This window comes from Oryctolagus cuniculus, chromosome 13 (genome assembly GCF_051225735.1).
Source record: "Oryctolagus cuniculus isolate XC-2025 breed Fujian yellow rabbit chromosome 13, ASM5122573v1, whole genome shotgun sequence".
In the NCBI taxonomy this organism is placed as follows: Eukaryota; Metazoa; Chordata; class Mammalia; order Lagomorpha; family Leporidae; genus Oryctolagus; species Oryctolagus cuniculus.
In genome coordinates this window covers 107,688,062-107,708,960 of record NC_142879.1, presented here as the reverse complement: position 1 = coordinate 107,708,960, position 20,899 = coordinate 107,688,062, and the positions used below count along the sequence as shown (strand labels likewise).

General features: G+C 52.8%; 1 long non-coding RNA gene across 1 annotated transcript; it reads left to right on the top strand.

The window, feature by feature from the left end:
- The first annotated feature begins 808 nt into the window (after nucleotides 1–808).
- LOC149122847 (uncharacterized) lies at nucleotides 809–1,494 on the top strand. Its single transcript, XR_016219409.1, has 3 exons — nucleotides 809–933; nucleotides 1,090–1,214; nucleotides 1,360–1,494. It is a non-coding gene; the product is annotated as an uncharacterized LOC149122847 (long non-coding RNA).
- The last annotated feature ends 19,405 nt before the right edge of the window (nucleotides 1,495–20,899 follow it).

Below are 20,899 nucleotides of genomic sequence, written 5' to 3'. Positions count from 1 at the left end.
TGCTGATCCGATGGTAGGAGCCAGGTGCTTTTCCTGGTCTCCCATGGGGTGCAGGGCCCAAGCACCTGGGCCATCCTCCACTGCCTTCCCGGGCCACAGCAGAGAGCTGGCCTGGAAGAGGGGCAACCGGGACAGAATCTGGCACCCCGACCGGGACTAGAACCCGGTGTGCCGGCGCCACAAGGCGGAGGATTAGCCTAGTGAGCCGCGGCGCCGGCCCCAGCTGTGACTTCTGTGCTGCATAAACCATGGATGGATGAGGGGTTTGAAAGCGCTTCGTGTGGGCCTCCTGGGTGATGGGGTTGACACGACACAGGCAAGTGCAAAGAGTCGCTTCCCTAAAGGAACTTGCATGTCGGTGCTGGAGGCAGGCGTGTCTGTCGGTCAGCTGTGGGCGGTGTGGCCAGAGAAGGGGCACATGTCCCTCTGAGGGCGTGGAGGAGAGGGCCAGAGGGGGGTCACTGGGAGGAGGGGACCTCTGATGGTGGCAAGAAGGGGTGTGCACCTGTGGTTGCCACGTGAGGTCTCCTCCTCCACCGGGGAAGAGCAAACCTCGGTCCCTCTGGCCAGGACGGCTGCAGGCGGGGCTGCTGTTGAAGTCCAGTGGCTTCTCCCGATTTTTGTTTTGCGTCTGTTACCTGGGTAACTCAGCTCCTACCGTTACGTATGCAGGCTGGTATTTTCAGAAGCCGTTCACCTTTGAGTGAGCTGCTCTGAGCCCGGCCGATCTTGGGTGTGTGGGGGTGGGGAGAGGAGAGGAGAGGCCACCAGAGGGTGACCATGGCCACTGCCTGTTTCATGTATCTCCAGGCAGGCGACACCTCACCCGGGGGAGGCAGAGTGTCCCTAACACAGATCCAGCTTGGGGTCAGAAACCAAGTGCATCTCATCACCATGGTGATGGCAGCACAGCTTGGCCGTTGTCTACAGAGGGTGAGGAGAGGACTCCAAACGCTGGCCTGGGGTGGAGGAGGCAGGGGCAGCAGTCGGAGCCCCGAGCCTTCCCAGGGACATGGGGCTTCCTGCTCTCCATCCCAGAGAACCCACAGCTTTCACATTTTGAAGACTTCTGCATTTTCTCTTTGAAAGGCAGTGGTTTAACCCGCACTGGCTGCGTGCTGACTCCTTATCGAGGGCTGGCTTTACAAGGACGGACATGCTCGCGGTGGAGGTGGGCTCTCACGTGAAGACAATCAGGAGAATTTGGCTGCCACGTGAGTGGATCACACACCTGTGGCCGTGAGATTGCCCTCGGGGGAGGGGGGGCCCTGGCCAGGTGAGGCGGACCGTGAGGGCCACCTTGGGCTCGTGATCTGGAATGCGTTAATTCTGCCTGTGTCCCAAACCTTCCCATCCCAGGGATGGCAAACAGTATCTGTCAGTTTGCTTCACCTTTGTGGAACTGTCCTGTGGCGTGTGCACTCGGCTCCATCACCGACCGATTCAAGCTCCGTCTCCCGGCTACCTCGGATCCTGGAGCCCCACCTCCACCAGGTACGTCCCCCACTCCCAGCATTAACCTTGACTCCAATTTATGCTCAATCCTTTTATCTGAAAGGCAGAGCTTTATATATATGGAGAGAGACACAGAGACAGAGAGAGAGATCTTCCTTTCGCTCGTTCGCTCCCCAAATGGCTGCAGCAACTGGGGCTGCACCAGACTGAAGCCAGGAGCTTCTTCCCAATCTCCCTGGTGGATGGCAGGGGTCCGAGTACTTAGGCCATCTTCTGCTGTTCTCCTAGGCACACTTAGTGGGGAGCTGGATTGGGAGTGGAGCAGCTGGGATTTGAACCAACACTTGTATGGGATGCTGGTGCTACAGGTGGCAGCTTTACCCCCTGTAGCACAACACTGGTGCCTAAGCTTAGTCTCCTATCTTGTCTTCTTCCCTCCCTGAAGCCAAGAGCGGGGGACTCCATCCAGGTCTCCCACGTGGGTGTCAAGGACCCAAGTACTTGAGCCCTCACCTGCTGCCTCCAGGGTGCAAAGAAGCAGGAAACTGGAATGGGACATGGAGCTGGGACTGACCCAGCCTCTCAGCTATGGGCTGCAGGTGTCCCGAGTGGTGTCTTAACTACTGTGCCAAACACCTGCCAATCTTGAACCTCGGGTGATCTCAGTGCGATGGAACTTAAAGCAGAGTGGAGAAAGCCCTCCTGGGCGCCGGGGTCACATCAGGGCAATCTGCAGATGGAATCAGGACCCAGCGGGTGCTGCAGGCGGCGGCAGAAGAACAGCTGCTGTCCTGTCTTGGTGCTGAGCCACGCTGCACACAGCGGTTCTGGCCTCTCTCAGTCTCCCTTCCTGCAGGTGTCATTTCTCTTCTCATTTCCATTTTCTCTTTCGATTCCTTTCTCATTCAGCCCTTTCTCTCTCCTCTCTGATTCTCTCTTTGGGTCTCCCCAATTGCTCTTGCAGGCTTTGTGCAAGTAGAGATACCAGTTCCCGTTTTTGTGTTCTTCCTACCCATCGGGAAATATTGAATCTTCTGTCCTGTGCGTTTCCAGCCATAGATGCCTTAGTTTGAAAATGAAGTCCAGGGGCCAGTGTTGTGGCTTTCTCCTGCCGTGCTGGCATCCCATATCCGAGCGCTCGTTCAAGTTCCGGCTGCTCCTCTTCCAGTCCAGCTCCCCGCAGTGTGCCAGGGAAGGCAGCAGAGGACGGCCCAAGTGCTTGGGCCCCGTCACCCACATGGGAGGCTCGCAGGGAGTTCTGGCTCCTGGCTTCAGCCTGGACTGTCCCCGGCTGTTGTGGCCGTTTGGAGAGTGAACCAGAAGATGGAAGACCTTTCTCTCTGTGTCACTTCCGTTCAAATAAACAGGGGCTAATACAACAAGCTTGGTTCTCTGTGATCTTTCATGCAAACCTCGCAGATGCAACCCCAGGCACTGTGGTTAGAACTTTGGGCACGTGGCTAACCCACTTGATGATCTTCCTCGGGGGTTCACCAGCTCTGGCCTGCAGGGCAAGCCAGGTCTCTGCTGGTCTTTTTTTTTTTTTAATATTTATTTATTTATTTGAAAGATGGAGTTACAGAGAGGCAGAGAGAGAGATGGAGAGGGAGAGAGAGAGAGAGAGAGGTCTTCCATCTGCTGGTTCACTCCCCAAATGGCCGCAACAGCCAGGAGCTGAGCCGATCTGAAGCCAGGAACCAGGAGCTTCTTCCAGGTCTCCCACGTGGGTGCAGGGGCCCAAGCACTTGGGCCATCTTCCACTGCTTTCCCAGGCCACAGCAGAGAGCTGGATTGGAAATGGAGTAGCTGGGACTCGAACCTGCGCCCATATGGGATGCTGGCACTGCAGGCGGCAGCTTTACCTTCTCCACCACAGTGCTGGCTCCTGTTGCTTGTCTCTGGCAATGAAATTTCGCTGAACTGGAGCCACGCTCCCTTCCTGACGTGTGGTCTGTGAGGCTTTTGTGTTTGCTGGTGAGGTCCGGCAGCTGGGACAAAGACTGGGCCAGGGAGTCCACAACGTCCACCTCTGTCCCTGTACGGCCTGGTGACCGCTGCTCTCACTGGCTCTGTTAGGATGCCGTGGTTACATTATGCTGTGGCAGCAAAGAAACTGCAAAAACTCAGTGGGTTGTCTCTCTTTCTCTCTCTCAAGTAAAGAAAGTTAAAAGAAAAACAGTAGCGTTTGTCAAAATTGTATTGAACAGGTACCCTACAAATGTTTGTGAATATTGCCATTAATCAGTGAGTTCATAGTTACCAGTGACAAGCAAATGCTGGTGGTAAAAAGAATAAGTAAAATAATTTATTTCCTCAGGAAATATTAATTTAGGAACTACCAGGAACCGGGGACAGTTGCAGGTACTGAGAATTTATAATAATACTGAATATAATAATTTATATTAATTTATAATAATTTATAATAATACTGAAAATATAGGTGGAACCCCTCCCCCTTTTCTCTTGACATTTACGTTGTAGGAGAAGAGAGGAGAAAGATTCACAAAATATGTTAATAATTAATTAATGGTATTCAATAAATAATTATAAATAATGTAATGTTGATGGTGGCCAATACAATAGAGACATACAAAACAGGGAGGGAAGACTGAGGGGCCATGTGAGGTAGTCTTAGGGGGCGGATGACCTGCATTAAAGTGGTGTCCGTCATGTGTAGGATTACAGCGGTAATCTACCAACAATACGAAGGCTTGCAGAAAATTAAAGGATAGCACGCAGAAGGGGCCAGCACTGTGGTGCAGTGGGCTAAGCCTCCGCCTGTGGCACCAGCATCCCGTATGGGTGCCCGTTCGAGTCCCGGTTGCCCCTCTTCCAGGCCAGCTCTCTGCTGTGGCCCCGGAGGGCAGTGGAGGATGGCCCAAGTCCTTGGGCCCTGCACCCCATGGGAGACCAGGAGAAGTACCTGGCTCCTGGCTTTGGACCGGCTCAGCTCCAGCAGTTGTAACTATTTGGGGAGTGAACCAGCGGATGGAAGACCTCTCTCTCTCTCTATCCCTCTCTCTCTTTATAACTCTACCTCCCAAATAAATAGGTAAAATCTTTTAAAAAAAAGAGAAAAAATATATCACCGCAGAAAGAGATATAAATCTCTAAATATTTAGTTTTTTCCTGCGCAAATGTTGAACCAAATTTCAGACATTAGCGCCACCTAGTGGTCATATATGCAAAAAACAGTCTTACGTTGAAAACTTCTAGTGACTTCCATGGTAACTTCTAGTAACTTCCAGTAACTTCTAGTAACTTCCATAGTAACTTCCATGGTAGCGTCCAGTAACTTCTAGTAACTTCCATAGTAACTTCTATGGTAACTTCTAGTAACTTCCATAGTAACTTCTATGGTAACTTCTAGTAACTTCCATAGTAACTTCTATGGTAACTTCTAGTAACTTCCAGTAACTTCCATAGTAACTTCTATGGTAACTTCTAGTAACTTCCATGGTGACTTCCAGTAACTTCTAGTAGCTTCCAGTAACTTCCACAGTAACTTCCGGTAACTTCTAGTAACTTCCATGTAGCTTCCATAGTAACTTCCAGTAACTTCCATAGTAACTTCTAGTAACTTCCATGGTAACTTCTAGTAACTTCCATAGTAACTTCTAGTAACTTCCATGGTAACTTCTAGTAACTTTGATGGTAACTTCTAGTAACTTTGATGGTAACTTCTAGTAACTTCCATAGTAACTTCCAGTAACTTTGATGACAATTTCGAGTAGCTTCCATAGTAACTTCCATGGTAACTTTGAGTAACTTTGATGGTAACTTCTAGTAACTTCCACAGTACCTTCCATGGTAACTTCCAGTAACTTTGATGGTAACTTCTAGTAGCTTCCGGTAGCTTCATGGCCGCCTCCAGGAACTTCACGCCCTCTGCTCGTCTGAAGCATCAGAGCCCACACGTATCTCTGCCTGGTTAACTTTCAAGAAGCTTAATGTGTTGTTCCAAGAACGTCTGGTTCTTTGGTTTCCTGACTCCTACCTTGCCTCCAAATATTGTCTCCAAATAGCGTTTCTTGTTGAGATCAGAATTAGCAGAAAGCTGATGGGTTTGTTCTCTTTGAATGCACCACCGGCCTCCCAGGTGAGCACCAGTTCAGGTCCCGGCTGCTCCGCTTCTGATCCAGCTCCCTGCTAATGGCCTGGGGAAGCAGGGGAAGGTGGCCCCAGTGCCTGGGCCCCTGCACCCACGTGGGAGACCTGCATGGAGTTCCAGGCTCCTGGCTTCCTCCTGGTCTAGCCCTGCCTGCTAGAGTGACCCAGAGGATTGGAGAGCTCGCTTGCTCTGCCCTCTCTCTCTCTTGTTTTCAAATAAATAAATAGGGGACTGGCATTGGGGTGTAATGGTTAAAGCCACTGCCTGGAATGCTGGCATCCCATAAGGGCATAAGAGTCCCGGCTGCTCCACTTCTGATCCAGCTCTCTGCTATGGCCTGGGAAAGCAGTAGAAGATGGCCCAAGTGCTTGGGCCCCTGCACCCACGTGAGAGACCCAGAAGACGCTCCTGGCTCCTGGCTTCAGATCAGCACAGCTCCAGCCATTGCGGCCATCTGGGGAGTGAACCAGCAGATGGAAGATCTCTCTCTCTGTCTCTACCTCTCTCTTTTTCTCTCTCTGTCTCTCCCCCCCTCTAACCCTACATTTTAAGTAATTAAAATTAATATTAAAAATAAATGAATCTTAAAAAATTTTTTTGAATTTATGCATTTTTAAACAAAGTTTTAAATATTTATTTTCATTTTATTTGAAAGAGAGAGAGAAAGAAATCTCCCTTCTAGGGCTTCATGTCCCAAGTGGCCACAAACAGCCAGGGCTGGGCCAGGCCAAAGCCAGGGCCCAGGAGCTCCATCCAGGTCTCCCACACAGGTGGTAGGGGCCCGTTCCTGAGCCCTCACTGCGGCCTCCCAGGTGCATGAGCTGGAACTGTGTCAGAAGCAGAGCTGGGCTCATACCAGGTCCTCATCAGTGTGGGACACGGGCCTCCCAGGTGGTGACGTAACCACGGAGCCAAACGCCCGTCCCCATAGCTTTTTTTTTTTTTTTTAATATTTATTTATTTATTTGAGAGGTAGAGTTACAGAGAGAGGGAGAGAGAGAGACAGAGACAGAGATACAGGTCTTCCATCCTCTGGTTCACTCCCCAGATGGCTGCAATGACCAGAGCTGTGCCAGACTGAACCCAGGAACCAGGAGCTTCCTCCAGGTCTCCCACGCGGGTGCAGGGGCCCAAGGACTCGGGCCATCCTCCACTGCTTTCCCAGGCCACAGCAGAGAGCTGGATTGGAGGAGGAGCAGTCGGGGACTCGAACCGGCGCCCCTATGGGATGCCAGTGCCGCAGGTGGAGGCTTAGCCCACTGCACCACAGCGCCTCCTTCTACCTAGAATACGAGGCTGGGAGAGAGACAGGGGCTGGAGGCTGGGCCGGTCAGAGAATTGCCCAAGGCATTTTGAACTTGGGGTCAGGGAGAATGAAGGTGAGATCTTCTAGGGGCGGGGTAGACCCGGGAGGTAGGAACTGCGGTTCTTCTTGCTTTGTGGAGGGAACATCCGCTCAGGAGGTGATAGGCACCGAGAGCAGAGAGGGGCCGAGTCAGAGCAGGGTGGTACCCGGGCCAGTGCTCCTCCGCTTCTGCCCTGGGAGCTCGAGTCGGGCTTCTGACACTTGCTCCCCAGCGTCCTCCCCCAAAGCCAGCAGTGCTGCCTGCCCACAGCCAAGAGACTCGCTCAAGTGCTGCAGTGAACAGAACATTCTGGAACTGAGGCGAAAGGGCAGTGTCAGTCAGCACCGGAACCCGAGCAGGTGCACCTGCAAAGCCCGGACGCGGGAATGAGTCCTACAGCGTGGTCCTGATATCCATAAAGGGCGGTCAGCGCCCTCGTGTGGACGCTTCAAGCATTGCCGGAGGGTGTGGCTGTCTTAACCTCCCGATGCTGACAGCAGAGGACACATGTATCCGCGTGTGTCTGTCTCACCCTTGAGAGATCTACAAACACTAACTCTCAGTGGGAAGTAGCAAGACGTCCAGTGATTGTTTCTCGGCTGGGACGGAGGCTGGCTCTGTCACTGCTTGCACCTGTCAATGCCCGAGGCCCTGTTTGAGTAAAATATCCCAGACCACAAGTCTTTCCCCAAGCCTTCAATCCCATGCAGCCATGTTTGAATCGGGCGAGCCACTCATCGGTCACAGACCCGTTCCCGTGAGAATGTAGGTTTCAAAGAATCCCAAAAATTCCAACATGCACTTCAAAAACCTAGCAAATCTGCAGAACAGTAAGCAAACTCCCTCTGACACCAGGCAAGCGGTGGGCTCTGTTTTCTTCTGGGTGCATTTTTATTGTTTATTTTATTTAAATATTTATTTATTTGGTGGAGTTAGAAGGTGAGACAGAGAGAGAGATACTTTCCATCAGTGGTCCACTCTCTAAATGGCTGCAACAGTCGGGGCTGGGCCAGGCCAAAGCCAGGAGCCAGGAGCTCCATCCAGGTCTCCCATATGAGTGCCAGGGACCAGGTACCTGGGTCATCTCCCACTGCTTTCCCGGATTGATTGGAAGTGGGGCGGCTGGGATTTGGACAGCGCTCGTGTGCGATGTCGGCTTTGCAGGTGCTGGCTTTACCCAGTGTGCCACAATGCCAGGCCCTGGGTGCATTGTTAGTCCCAGGAAGAGGTCAGCTGGAATTCGGGTCTGCTGGTGGACAGCTTGGCCCTGATTTCCCATCTTCTCATCACTTGCAGTTTCTCTGAATGAACTCAGGAGGCTCCCGCCTTGACAGCTTCCGTTGAACTCTTTCTTGAAGCCAAGGGTGGTGTAAGTCGCTTTTCCTTGGACGCCCTGGAGGGACCTCAAAGTCAGTGCAGCCAACCACGCTGTCCCTGATTCTGCAGGTGCCCTGCGGCAGAGAGAGGCGTCGCCACTGGCCCGGCTGCTCCAGCCACGAGCCCGGGAGTCCTTGGCGCCTCCTTCAGTTTTTCCTTTCAAAAATGGCATTTGTTTATTTTCAAAAGCAGAGACAGGAAAAGAGACGGACCGAGAGATCTTTTCCACCCACTGCTTTCCTCCCCAAATGCCCGCCACAGGCAGGGCGAATCCAGGCCGGAGCCAGGAGCCTGGAATCCACACGGAATCCCCTGTGTGGGCGGCAGTGACCCGAGTGTTGGAGCCGCCACCCACCGCTGCCTCCCGGGGTGTGCAGGAGCCGGAACTCAGACCCAGACACTGATACGGTGCAGGCGTGCGCTGAGCCAGTCCCCTCGCTTACCTCGTGCCATCTGCCTGTTTCTCATCAACACTGCCGTCTTTCCACGGTGTCTTCACCTCGCAGCCCCCCCCCCCCCCCGCATCTTGATTTCTTCTAACAGCCCCTTCCTTTTTTATCCCAGCCTTGAGTCCTTCACCTCTGGGTGTTCTGCTTTATGAACTGCAGCTCCCTCAGTGTCACTGGAAAAAAAAAATAGTTCAAGACTTCCTTCCTAAGAACTCTGAGTTTTGTTTTTTTGTTTTGTTTTGTTTTGTTTTGTGTTTTTTTTTTTTTTTTGACAGGCAGAGTGGACAGTGAGAGAGACAGAGAGAAAGGTCTTCCTTTGCTGTTGGTTCACCCTCCAATGGCCGCCGAGCTGGCACGCTGCGGCTGGCGCACCACGCTGGTCCAAAGGCAGGAGCCAAGTGCTTCTCCTGGTCTCCCATGGGGTGCAGGGCCCAAGCACTTGGGCCATCCTCCACTGCACTCCCTGGCCACAGCAGAGAGCTGGCCTGGAAGAGGGGCAACCGGGACAGAATCCGGCGCCCCGACCGGGACTAGAACCCGGTGTGCCGGCGCCGCAAGGCGGAGGATTAGCCTAGTGAGCCGCAGTGCCGGCTGGAATTTTGAGTTTTTGTGCACGGCCTTTCCTTCCCCCCCAACCTGCTCTCCAGCCAGCCCCTGTCTGACCCTTCCACGTCCCAGCCACGCCAGGGTCCCTCAGACGCGCTCCGTGTCCATGCTTCTCTTTCTCTGCGTGCATGGCTCCCCACTGGGCTCAGATGCTCCCGCCTTCAGAAATCCCTGTTGAGGGCCGGTGTTGGGGCAGTGGCTCAGTCACCACGTGCGATGCTTGATTCACATCCCAGCAACTCTGCTTCTGATGCAGCTTCCTGCTAATGTGCAGTCCTGGGAGGCAGCAGTGGTGGCTCCAGTACTCGGGTCCCTGCGCCCGCATGGGAGACTTGGATGGAGTCCTGGGGCTTCATCCTGGCCAGCCCTGACAGTAACGGGCAATTGCAGAGCGGATCAGTGGATGGAAGATCCTCTCTCTCTAACTGCCTTTCAAGTAAAATAAAAATAAATTTTAAATACACCTGTTAGGCCAGCGCCGCGGCTCACTAAGCTAAGCCTCCGCCTTGTGGCGCCGGCACACCGAGTTCTAGTCCCGGTCGGGGCGCCGGATTCTGTCCCGGTTGCCCCTCTTCCAGTCCAGCTCTCTGCTGTGTCCCGGGAGTGCAGTGGAGGATGGCCCAAGTGCTTGGGCCCTGCACCCCATGGGAGACCAGGAGAAGCACCTGGCTCCTGCCTTCGGATCAGCGCAGTGCACCGACCGTGGCGGCCATTGGAGGGTGAACCAATGGCAAAGGAAGACCTTTCTCTCTGTCTCTCTCTCTCACTGTCCACTCTGCCTGTCCAAAAAAAAAAAAAAAAAAAAAAAAAAAAAGACACCTGTTAGCCTTCGTACTCTGTGGGTATTTCCACACCTGTCATCATCCATTTACTTCCGTGTCTTCCCGAACCCATTGAAAGCTCCTGGAAGCTGAAACCAGCACTGGATATTTAATGAATCATCAATCAAGTAGGTCCATGAATAATCAAATAGATCAGTGAATAACTGAACAACTAGATCAATGTAAAACCAAACGTCAATAATCAAACCAATGAATAATCAAATCGATCAATCCACAATCAAGTCTAGTCTTTCATTCAGTTGCTAAGGTTGAAGCTGAATAAAACCGCGAGCTCTTTACCAAGCAACCTTTGGGGCTTTATACTCTCGGCAGCATCAGTTCCGAAACCAGTGAGACACAGCAAGGGAGCCGTGTTGCCTGAGTTTTGACCAGAGACACAGCAGAGCTGGAACCTCCTGCCGTCTCTCTGCTTCTAGCAGAACAAGCTGGAGATGGGCGCTGTGAAACCGCAGCCTAACCTGACGCGCTGAGGTGGTCGGTGGGTCTGTATCACTCTGATGGAGCACTGGGCGGGCACACGGCTCCACGGACAGCCGTTAGGCAGCTGTAGCCGACATTGGCAGGTGTCTGAGTAAGCAACTTTGAAAGCCTTTGATTGCCCAACAGAGGCTGGAAAAGGCTTTTCCAGAAGGAATAAAGCAGAGGATTTGTGTGGGGTCCAAGGGGGCTCAAAGAGAAGAGAGGACGAATTTGGATGTGTGTGCTGCCAACTCAACAGAGTTGGCCAGGGAGCTGTTTTCCCATTCCTGTAGTTTTGTCTTGGTAAACTGTTTTTCTCACTCAATGACATTCAGCAATTAGCTAACAAAATAGCATTTGGTCCTTTGAAAAAAGATGTATTTGTTTATTTGAAAGGCAAAGTAATATATAGAACGAGAAAGAGAACTTTTTCCATTGGTTCACTCTCCAAATGGCTGCAATGGCCAGGGCTGGGCCAGGCTGAAAGCCAGGAGCCAGGAGCTTCATCCGGGTCTCCCACATGGGTACAGGGGCCTGAGCGTTGGCCCATCTTCTGCTGCTTTCCCAGGTGCATTAGCAGGGAGCTGGATGGGAAGCGGAGCAGCTGGAGCCCATATGGGATGCCGCCATTGCACATGGTGGGTCAACTCACTAGGACACAACACTGGCCTTGTATTGGACTCTTTTTATAAAAAACAATTTATTGTTTATTTGACAGGGAGAGTAATAGAGAGGGTGTAGGTGGCGGGGCGGGGCGAGATCTTCCCTTTCAAAGTGGCCACAACAGCCAGGAGCCAGGAACTCCATCTGGGTCTCCCAGGTGGGTGCAGAGGCTTAAGCGCTTGAGTCATCTTCCCCTGCACTCCCAGGCGCAAGAGCAGGAAGCTGTCTTGGAAGCAGAGGAGCCAGACCCCTACCCGGCACTGCAGTATGGAATGTGGGCGTCATGGTGGTAGCTTACTCCCCTGTGCCAACTACATTAGTCCTCAGGATCTCCTGGGCCCCCCGCCTGCCTGAAATGCCCCACGGGAGATGCCCTGACAGGTGGCACCTCCCCCACTCCTGGGGCAGAGGCACAGACAGGCTTGGAAGACTAGGGACCTACCGGAAAGTGTCCACATTTATTTCGCTCCAACCCAGAAGTTGTTCTCTAAGTTGCCCTTGGGCAAATCACTTATTTATTCTGTACTAAAATTCCTGCAAAGGTGGGGATGAAAGACAATTTGATTGCAAAGGCGAGTTGGAGGAGGGGCTGATGGAGGTGAGGAGCTGACAGCAGCGGGTGAAACTCCACCCCCTCCCAAGGTCCTTGATTGCTGACCACATTGTGCTAGGCATCGTGGGAGAATTTTAACAAGCCAGCTTGCTAAAGATGAGCCCCTCGCTCCAGGGAAGTGGGAGCAGGAAACTGGGAACAGGCTTGAGGGGCTGGTCATCAACTGGAACGCAGTTTTGAAGACAACTGGAGAACCGGGAGACCTGACTGTAATGTGACAAGTGAGGTGTGACGATTTGGACCACAGGAATTCAGCCAGCATCGGAGCAAGACACATGGAACTGACTGGGCAACTGGCCGGCCGGGAGTTCTGGTCCCGCCAAGCCCTTCAAGCCCTTCTTGGGCCCAGATGCAGTTTTGTACCCTGGGTGGCCGCTGTGTCTCCTGTGTGAATGACCAGTGGGGCTGATTCTGGCTCGTAGGTCTGGGTGGACTTTCAGGGCTCTGGGAATCTCTGGGTCTCGTGCTGCCCCTTTGCTCAGTGCAATGCAAGGAAAATGGGCTGAGAGATTCCTGGGATATGAGCGCGACTCCTTGGCTGTCCTGAGCCACGGTGAACTGCAGTCTCTCAAGGCCGTCCTGCCTTCTCAGGGCAAGCGTCTTCCTGCTGGGAAGTGGAGATGTGACCGGGCGCAGAAGAACCCCGTGTGAATTCCTGGTGGCGTTCTCTCTCCTTCTGTGTGCACAGTCAGGGTCATGGTCATCAAGGAATATTCCTGCAGTAAAGGCATCTTTTTTTTAAAGATTTATTTATTATTTATTTGAGAGGCATAGTTACAGAGAAAGAGAGAGAGAAACAGAGAGGGGTCTTCCATCAGCTGGTTCACTCCTCAAATGGCTTCAGTGGCCAGAGTTGAGCCGATCCAAAGCCAGGATCCAGGAGCCTCCTCTGGGTTTCCCACGTGGGTGCAGGGACCCAAGGACTTGGGCCATCTTCCACTGCTTTTCCAGGCTACAACAGAGAGAGAATTGAGGCAAAGATGCATGTTATACAAGGTAGATGCGGGTGAGTAAGGACTGCTGGCCCATTCCCACCCTCCCGAGCCCGGCATTGTTCCAAGCTACTTCTTTGTGTTACCTCATTTATTTGTCCCAGTGCCCCACAAGTGGAATTTAAGTACAGAATAAATAAGTGATTTGCCCAAGGGCATACAGCTATGGAAAACCAAAGTCAGGGTGTAAACTCTGCTGGTGTTACCCCAGGGAACACGTTTCCCATCACAGTGCTACTTTGAAACAAGTGAGTCTAGGTTGCTATTATTTTTGAAATCCGTTCAAATTCACAGCTGGACCACAATAATTAAAATCCTAATAGCTAGGTTGGTTATACATGAAAAGAACTCAATCAGGATGGATGGGATTGCTCTGCGAAGCCCTTGGAATTTTGATTTCTCATGTGCAACATTCGGGGCTGGTCTCAGAGCCCAGCCCCTTCCCTTCTCCCAGCCACAGCTCGCCATCTTACCTCTCTCGTCTTTCTATACGATACTCGCTCAGGTTTACTCTCTCTGCTAATTGCTCCTTCTCGGGCAACAACTCAGCAAACCGCCCCTTGGGTGCACCTGTGCCCTCTCGGCGTCTGGGAGATCCAGTGTGCACGTCCACCTCTCCGTCAAAGATCTCTCGAAGGCTCAGGAACCCCCTGCGAAGTCCTGAGGCATCTGTCGTTTCCACTGCGCCTGGCTCCTTTGTCTTCTGTGCAAGTCCCGGGATCCGGCTCCTCTCTTCTATCAGCTGCCGGTTCCGCCCTCCCACCCAAAGCGGATTTCTTAGAGCTCCGCGGTCCTTTTGATGCACCCTTGTCTTTGAAATAGGTCAGCTTTTCTATCAGAAGCGCCTGTCTCCCTTTCATACAGGTTACTCTGTGTCTACCTATTCCTTGGTAATTTCCATTTACCCAAATGCCAGGGTTGATTTCCAAGGGGACCTGGAAATTTTCACTGAAGTGTTTTCCTGCGACCATTGAGATGAAGGTGCGTTGTCCTCAGGTCAGAATCGGCATTTCCCACGCGGGATCTCGTGATAGTAATAAAGTGACAGCAATGAGGAGACCTTACACAGCCACCGTTCTAAGCATGTTACTTTTAACGACATTTTATTTATTTGGAATGGAGAGAGAACAGAGAGAGAGAGACAGAGAGAGAGAGAGAGACAGAGAGAGTGTTGGTTCATTCCCGAAATACCCACAACAGAATGCTTACGTTGGCCATTGGCAACACCAGGCCTAAGCCAGGAGCTGGGAACACAATCCAGGTTCCAGATGGGTGGTAGGGATGCAACACCTCGAGACATCGTTTGCTGCATCCCAGGTGCACATTGGCAGGAAGCTGGATGCAAAGCAGAGCTGAGACTTGAGGCTGGGTACTCTGTATGAATCTAGTTCCCAGGCAGAGCTGAGACTCGAGGCTAGGTACTCCATGTGGGATCTGGTGCCCCAGGCAGTGCTGAGACTCGAGGCTAGGTACTCCATGTGGGATCCAGTGCCCCAGGCAGAGTTGAGACTCTAGGCTAGGTACTCCATGTGGGATCCGGTGCCCCAGGCAGAGCTGAGACTCGAGGCTAGGTACTCCATGTGGGATCCAGTATCCCAGGCAGAGCTGAGACTCGAGGCTAGGTACTCCATGTGGGATCCAGTATCACAGGCAGAGCTGAGACTTGAGGCTAGGTACTCCATGTGGGATCCGGTGCCCCAGGCAGAGCTGAGACTCGAGGCTAGGTACTCCATGTGGGATCTGGTGCCCCAGGCAGAGCTGAGACTCGAGGCTAGGTACTCCATGTGAGATCTGGTGCCCCAGGCAGAGCTGAGACTTGAGGCTAGGTACTCCATGTGGGATCCGGTGCCCCAGGCAGTGCTGAGACTCGAGGCTAGGTACTCCATGTGGGATCTGGTGCCCCAGGCAGTGCTGAGACTCGAGGCTAGGTACTCCTTGTGGGATCCAGTGCCCCAGGAGAATGAGACTCGAGGCTCGGTACTCCATGATGACTGGAATCATTGCATCTCAGCCTCTGCCCCTCCCCAGTGAGGTAGGACGGGGCGAGGGGGTGAGCCAGGAGCTTGCGTTCCCCCCACCCCCCCACTCTCCTTGTGGCTTCCAGTTCTTCCCTGCTGCTTCCCTGCCATTTCCTGCATCCTTGCTGGCCCTACTTCCTTCCCCTCCACTCTCCGTGCTGCCCCAGCCCCAGCCCCGGCTTGTAAGCTGCCACCTTCACCATGACCTTTTCCTTCTCATTGCCTTGGATGGTTTGTCCATGGCCCTCAGTTTGTGGCTGGGAATGGTCCGAGTTCTCAGCCCAGTTCCCCTCTCAGACATTGTCTCCTGCCACTCTCCCAGTCCTCGGCTCTCTCTGGCCTTCCAACAAATGCCCTCCTCTCATACCTGTGTCAGAGGCCGTGGCTGCTGTTGGATTTACTTACTTGAAAGGCAGAGTCACGGCCGGCGGGGGAGGGCACATCTTCCATCCACCTGTTCATTCTTCCGATGGCTGCCAGGCTGGGGCCAGAAGCCTGGAACTCCATCTGGGTCTCCCACATGCGGTTGGGTCATCTTCACTGCTTTCCTAGGTGCGTTAGTGGGGAGCTGGATTGGAAGTGGAGCAGCTGGGACTCAAACCGGTGCTCATATGGGATGCAGAGCAGCTGGAACTCAAATATATGGGATGCAGGTGTTGCAGGCAGTAGCATAATCCAAGGTGCCGCAACACTGACCCCTGAAATACCTTTTGTCTTTTTGTCTAATACCACACAGCCCTCAAGGGCCACTTCTTTTGTAACCACCTCCCTGACCACTCCTACATAGGTGCACTCCTTACCTCGCTCTGTGTCTGCTGAAATGCAGGTAGCGCCTTACAAGGGAGGTCTATCTGTTCCATGAATTTGCATCTTGTGTCTTCTGGCTGAAGGGTGTGGTTGATGGCTCGGTGGTGTGACCTTCATTTCACAGCTGTCACAGTTTGAAAGGGTACAAGGAGCCGGCTCTGCGGCTCACTAGGCTAATCCTCCGCCTAGCGGCGCTGGCACACCAGGTTCTAGTCCCGGTTGGGGTGCCGGATTCTGTCCTGGTTGCCCCTCTTCCAGGCCAGCTCTCTGCTGTGTCCCGGGAGTGCAGTGGAGGATGGCCCAGGTGCTTGGGCCCTGCACCCCATGGGAGACCAGGAGAAGCACCTGGCTCCTGCCATCGGATCAGCGCGGTGCGCTGGCTGCAGCATACCGGCCGTGGCGGCCATTGGATGGTGAACCAATGGCAAAGGAAGACCTTTCTCCCTGTTTCTCTCTCTCACTGTCCACTCTGCCTGTCAAAAAAAAAAAAAAAAAAAAGGTACAAGGAAAGCAATGTGGGTGGAAATGGGTATGCAAAAAGTTGCTGTGTACCCCTTTCTGTAAGATCCGGGGAGAATCCAGCCCTGAGCCCCTCCCTCTCCTGGCAGGGTCCCCGTGCTCTCCTTTGCTGCTAGAAGCCATCCGGTCAAGGGTCCCAAAGTCACCTGTGCTGCGTTGTGCTGCCCTGCCGTTGACGCTGCTGGCTGCTCTGTAGGCGTCTTCTTGCTTGCCCTCTGTGGCTTCTTCATTTCTGGCACATGGGTACTAGTGGAACAAGCCACCCGGGAATTCCAGCCTCCAGACCCCTGCCTGGCATCTGTGGCGTAAGCTGGACCACACCAGCTCTTCCCGCGTGTGCACCCAGGCCTGGGAGTGACTGTCGCTGCTGCTCTGAGAGCTGAGTTCTGGAGCTGACTGGGCACTCTGGCCAGCTGGACGGCTCTGGTCCCTCTGAGCGGCATAACCCTGGTGCCCGTGAACCTCGGGTATCTGTCCTCTACCACAAGGCTTACACACTGATTTTTCTCTGTTTTCCTTTCCCAACCGCCTGTGAGGGGTCTTCAAAAAGCCTATGGAAAAGTGGAGTGCAAAGATGAATTTATTTTGGGGTGAAAAACTAGCAAAATCCATGCACAGTTTTTCCATAAATGCATATTTTTGTGGGGGTTTTGAAAACCCCCTCATATGTTAAGACCCTGGAGTCTCTTCATTTCCTACTGGGAAGGTTTAGGGCTCAACTGATCCACCGGTAAGAAGGGGCAGGACTACTTAGTGAACGTGGGTGACCTATGACTGCAGTCACTGCCGATTCTCTGACCTCGTGTCTCAACGCGTTTCTCATCTTCCTATATTTTCCCCTCCCTTTTCTACTAAAGACACCTTCAAATGACAGATTCTCCAATCGCTTATTCTGGATGGGAGGGGCTTGAAAGGTCAACACATACAAAGGTTTTTAGAAGGAAAAATTTACGTGATGAAATCTATTAATAACAAATACCTCGGGGCTTTCCGAATAATATACAGAAGTTAAAAATCATTCTTTGTGCTTGCAAATTCTGGAGTAAAGCAATGCAACTTTCACCCCTTTTAAAATGATATAAAATGTATCTGAAAGGCAGAGTTACAGAAAGGGAGGGACACACACACACACATAGAGAGAGCCAGATCTTCCATCTGCTGGTTCACTCTCCAAGCGGCCGCAACAGCCAGGGCTGGGCCAGGCTGAAGCCAGGAGCCAGGAGCTTCATCCAGGTCTCCCACATGGGTGCAGGGGCCCAAACACTTTGGCCACCTTCTACTGCTTCCCCAGGTGCATGAGCAGGGAGCTGGGTCAGACCTGGAGCAGCAGGCAGGACTCAAACCAGTGGTCAAAGCCAATGCTGGTGTCCCCGGTGGTGGCTTACCCTGCTGTGCCACAACACCGGCCCCAGCTTCACCCTTTTGAATCTGTGGGTTGCGCTTGCGAGGACGCGCACTGTTCTTCAACTCGGGCAGCGCTTGCCTATCTCGATGTTTCTTTTATCTCGATTACGAAAGGAAAAAAATGTCCAGACCAGCTAACTCAAGACTCAGGGAACGGAAGGAAAAGGAATCATTTGCAAAAGCAATCGAGTCCCTACAAGGACTTTCTTCTCTGCAGATTCTTGTCATCACAAAGTGACACGTTGATCCCTCTACCTCAACCCTCGTAAAACCCTGTGACGGGAACGAGGAGTCTGGAGCCAGCTGGGAGCAGTGAAGGGGGGCTGGGCCATTTCCTTTTGCAAAACGTTCAAGTACTTTGTCGGTTGCAATGGATCAGAAAAAAAAAAAAATGCCGGAGGCTGAACCTGGAGGGCTTGAGGGCTTGCAGAGGCAGCCAGCTGAAACTTTGCAAACATTTAGCATCCAGCTCATTTTTAATCTCATAAGCCTAATTTTTCCCCCCAGCATATGGGATGCATAAAAAGGAAATAAAACTTTCGTCAATTGAGCCTTCCTTGTGCTTGATAAAAAAGAAATTGAATTGCTCTGATGGCAGCTGCAGCTGGCTTTCAGCTTCGAACACCCAGTGTGAATCTCGTTTTTAGTGCTTGATTTAGTAAACAGTCAGCTGCACACTGGCTTCGCAAACAGCTCTGAACGCAGGGCTTGCCACCCAGGCAGTTCCGAGACCTCCGTGGGTGATGCCTATGAGATATGTGAAGAATGGCAGGAACCCCGATGGAGATGGCCCACCAGGACCCCTTACGCAGCAGTTCAATGTGCACGGAGTCTGTTACTCCTTTTTTTTTTTTTTTTTTTTTTTTTTTTTTTTTTTTTTTGACAGGCAGAGTGGACAGTGAGAGAGAGAGACAGAGAGAAAGGTCTTCCTTTGCCGTTGGTTCACCCTCCAATGGCCACCGCGGCGCACCGCGCTGATCTGATGGCAGGAGCCAGGTACTTCTCCTGGTCTCCCATGGGGTGCAGGGCCCAAGCACTTGGGCCATCCTCCACTGCACTCCTGGGCCACAGCAGAGAGCTGGCCTGGAAGAGGAGTAGCCGGGACAGAATCCGGCACCCCGACCAGGACTAGAACCCAGTGTGCCAGTGCCGCTAGGTGGAGGATTAGCCTAGTGAGCCACGGTGCCAGCCTGTTACTCCTTATACATGGAGCTGGCCCTAATGGCTTCTCCAATAGGTGGCGAATTTAAATGTGCATGTATTATTCATTAAAAATAAAAAAGAGCGCTCATAAGGAATTAGGAGACCCTCGTTGGGCTGGACACCTTGCCTGGTTGATCAAAGAGATCACCCCGGCTTCTTCTGTTCTCTGCCCGGCTCCGAGCCCCACGGCCACGCATGCGCGCAAGACATTCTGGCTTCTGTTCTATGTAGCAAAGGCTGTGTGTGTCCAGCTTGCAAGTTTTGCTAAAAATAGGGGAGGAAATGTTGCTGATGAGCAAGACGGATCGTCCAGCTGCTTTCCAGTCGATGCACAAACAACTGAAGGTCTTTCTGACGCTTTCTTCAAAATAATCCACAGCCGCTGGGGCTTAGTGGGGCCTTTTGTTCTTTTCTGGCTGTTGGTTGTCTGATCACTGTGCATTCTCTTGGAGACAAGATGAGAGCTGCTCCTTAAGGCGTTCCTCCTAGAGGATTCTCTTAAAACCATCCTGGCAAGGCTGGCCAGGTGAGCGCTGGGAACGGCTTTGAAGTAGGGTACATTGGCGCCCATTTCTTTCTTCCTTAAATATCTTCCAGTCTCTCATTTTTTAAAGATTTATTTATTTATTTGAAAGGCAGAGTTACAGAGAGAGGTAGAGACAGAGAGAGAGAGAGAGGTCTTCCATCCACTGGTTCACTCCCCAAGTGGCCGCAATGGCCGGAGCTGTGCCGATCCGAAGCCAGGAGCCAAGAGCTTCTTCCAGGTCTCCCACGTGGGTGCAGGGGCCCAAGCACTTGGGCCACCCTGCACCGCTTTCCCGGGCACACTAGCAAAGAGCTGGATCAGAAGTGGGGCAGCCAGGACACGAAGTAGCACCCATATGGGATGCCGGCGCTGCAGGTGTCAGCTTCAACCTCCACACCACAGCGCTGGCCCCTCTCAAGCTTAGTTTTAACTGGCTGTCAACCAAACCTACCCACGGCATTAACTGCTAAGTGTTTCGGTGCCTTCTTTCTGAGACTCTGGAGTGTGGAAAAGCCCCAAGGCCCCAGATCTGGGGCGTTTGACAGGTCCTGGGGTTGGTGTGGGCAGAGGGCTGCTTGCTCTAACGCTGGATCTGGGCACAGCGACTGGGATTAGAGAACTAAATCCACACCCCCTCTCTCGCGTTCCACCATCTGGTCGGTCGGCTGCCAGCGACGGGAGCTATTACACCAGCGGAGACCTGTGAATTTCCAGACACGCCCGCTGCAGAGACAGCAGGTGGAGACAGTCACAGCAGGGAGACCAGAGGGGGGTCACTCTCAGGGCCCTCACCTGGCCTGCCTGTCTGGGTCGGCCTGAGCTCCGAGCAGGCACCCCGGAATCAGTCGGGCACTGTGCAGTTGTGAGAGCCTCACACCGTGGGTCTGTACAGGGAACAAGCCGTCGTCTCTTGTTTTCTGGGTGAGGCTGATTGTCACCTGTGCCGTGGTGACTCAGCGAGTTCACGCGCGCAGGGAGCACGCCTGTGGGTGGAATTCTGGGGCCCAGAGAAGGTCGGATCTCCAACCATCCACACGACGAAGAGAGGTGAACGTGCCTACGGTGGAAGTACAGGTGGCAGCTGGCTGTATCCACACAGGGTCCTAACAGTGCTTGCTCTCTGTCTTTTTTTCTTTTTGATAGGCAGAGTGGACAGTGAGAGAGAGATAGAGAGAAAGGTCTTCCTTTTTTTTTTTTTTTTCATTGGTTCACCCTCCAATGGCCGCTGCGGCTGGCGCACCGCGCTGATCCGAAGGCAGGAGCCAGGTGCTTCTCCTGGTCTCCCATGGGGTGCAGGGCCCAAGCACTTGTGTCATCGTCCACTGCTGTCCCAGGCCACAGCAGAGAGCTGGATCGGAAGTGGAGCATCCAGGACTCAAACCAGTGCCCCTGTGGGATGCCGGTGTTGAAGGTGGAGGCTTAACCCGCTAAGCCACAGCGCCAGCCCCAAGAGAGATCTTACATTTCTAAAAGTCTTTTAATTTTACCTTATCTGCACCTCATGCCTGA